We start from the raw sequence: 2264 nt of genomic DNA, 5'->3' as shown, positions 1-2264 counted from the left end.
TACCTCAAGGTGCTGGGGATATGGTTCGGAGCGGCAGGGGCATGCGCCAAAAACTGGGAGGAGCGCATCGCCAAAGCCAGACAAAAATTGGGATTGTGGGAGCAACGCTCCCTCTCCATTACTGGGAAGAACATTGTGATCCGATGCGAGGTTCTGTCCGTGTTGTTGTACGTGGCGCAGGTGTGGCCTCTCCCCAAGCCCTGCGCAGCAGCAGTGACCCGGGCCATCTTCAAGTTCATCTGGAGATCAAAGATGGATCGTGTCCGCAGGGAGGCGATGCACAAATCTCCAGAGAACGGAGGGAAAAACGTTCCCAACGCCGCCCTCATCCTGATGGCCACCTTTGTGTGCGGCTGCATCAAGCTGTGTGTAGATCCTCGGTACAGTAACAGCAAGTGCCACTATTTTTTGAGGTTCTACCTGTCCCAAGTGTTGCGGAGGATGGGTCTGGCCACATTGCCGCGGAACGCTCCAAGTAGTTGGACCGTGCCGCAGCACCTGTCCTTCGTGGAGAAATTCTTCCGGAAACACACCTTTGACCACATGGCTATCAAGCAGTGGTCAGCACGTAATGTCCTTGAGGCCCTGAGAGAAAAGGAGACGGCAGATCCTGTCGGATGGTTCCCTGAGCGGACTGTCAATGTCATTTGGCAGAATGCCTCATCACCAGAACTCACAAACAAGCACCAAGACCTGGCTTGGCTGGTGGTGAGAAGGGCACTCCCCGTCAGATCCTTTATGCACGCCCGAGGGCTCAACCTCACCGCACGCTGCCCTCGAAGCGGCTGCGGGGCTGATGAGACGGTCGCACACCTCCTTGTGGAATGTGCCTTTGCAAAGAAGGTCTGGAACGAGATGCAGTGGTATTTGTCGCGGTTCGTCCCGGGCAGCTCGGTGACGCAGGACTCTGTGCTCTACGGGCTGTTTCCGGGGACGCACACCGAGACAAATATCAACTGCTGCTGGAGGGTCATCAACTCGGTGAAGGACGCGCTTCGGTCCGCCCGAAACTTGCTGATCTTCCAGCTGAAAGAATTGTCCTCGACCGAGTGTTGCAGACTGGCACATTCCAAGGTCCAGGACTACGTGCTCAGGGACGCGCTCAAGCTTGGGGCAGCCGCCGCCAAGGCACAATGGGGAAAGGCCACCGTGTAAAGCGTCTCAACCGAGGCAGACCGAGGGCCGGGTAACTGCAGAATACCCTCGGCCTGCGGAACTGTGTGCCAACCTGACAAATAACGGCACACAGTAAACTCTGACACATGTATATAGTTTTAAGAAATGAAATGTAACGAAATGTAATGTTTTTGTAAATAAGCACTGTATTGTACTGTAAAAATGATTCTTTTTTTGCACTGTTTATGACTTTTGGATCTGTCATTTTGCAATGTTTTATTGGAGAGTTTTGTTTTGTGAATAAAGTATATTTTTGAAATAAAAAGATAAAGCTGATCGCTTCTCGGCCTTTTGGCTAAGATCAAGTGTAGTATGAAGAGGATGCTGCGCTTGGTTGAGGTCATTAGGTTACATTGAAGCTTCATATGTTTCATATGAAGCAATTTTTAAAAAAGCGGTATCTCGGCCTTTTGGCTAAGATGCAAATGAGCTCAAGTCTTGGAGGAGGTATTGCTTTCCCTCCTCCAATCAGCTTGGCTCATGTAGATCAGGCCCAGGACAGGGTAATTTGGTTGCTTGCCCTGTCTTGCCAGCCTGGATCGGAAATGTCTCAACTTGTTGAGACTCTGAATTGGACTTGATTTGATTGAATTGGAAAAGTATATTAAAAAAATGAAGCTGATGAACAGGCTTCTCGGCCTTTTGGCTAAGATCAAGTGTAGTATGGATTGGATGCTGCACTTGGTTGAGGTCATTAGGTTACATTGAAGCTTCATATGTTTCATATGAAGCAATTTTTAAAAGTGGTATTTCGGCCTTTTGGCTAAGATGCAAATGAGATCAAGTCTTGGAGGAGGAATTGCTTTCCCTCCTCCAATCAGCTTGGCTCATGTAGATCAGGCCCAGGACAGGGTACATGGTCGCTTGCCCTGTCTTGCCAGCCTGGATCGGAAATGTCTCAACTTGTTGAGACTCTGAATTGGACTTGATTTGATTGAATTGGAAAAGTATATAAAAAAAATAAAGCTGATGAACAGGCGTTCTCTTCTTCTTTCTTGTTCTCCCTTTGTAGCTTGCACTGCCGGCTTCTCTTCCTTGAAGGAATAAGATTTGGTCACTTCTGTTAAGGTTTGTGTAGCTGTAGATTG

At 48.9% G+C, this 2264-nt stretch overlaps 2 pseudogenes; both read left to right on the top strand.

Annotated features, from left to right (window-relative positions):
• Positions 1–1451: 1451 nt before the first annotated feature.
• Positions 1452–1657, top strand: LOC144505691 (U2 spliceosomal RNA; annotated as a pseudogene).
• A 145-nt stretch (positions 1658–1802) lies between these two features.
• On the top strand, positions 1803–2006 carry LOC144505704 (U2 spliceosomal RNA; annotated as a pseudogene).
• The last annotated feature ends 258 nt before the right edge of the window (positions 2007–2264 follow it).

Source organism: Mustelus asterias, chromosome 16 (assembly GCF_964213995.1).
Source record: "Mustelus asterias chromosome 16, sMusAst1.hap1.1, whole genome shotgun sequence".
NCBI lineage: Eukaryota > Metazoa > Chordata > Chondrichthyes > Carcharhiniformes > Triakidae > Mustelus > Mustelus asterias.
This window is presented reverse-complemented; position numbering and strand designations above follow the sequence as displayed.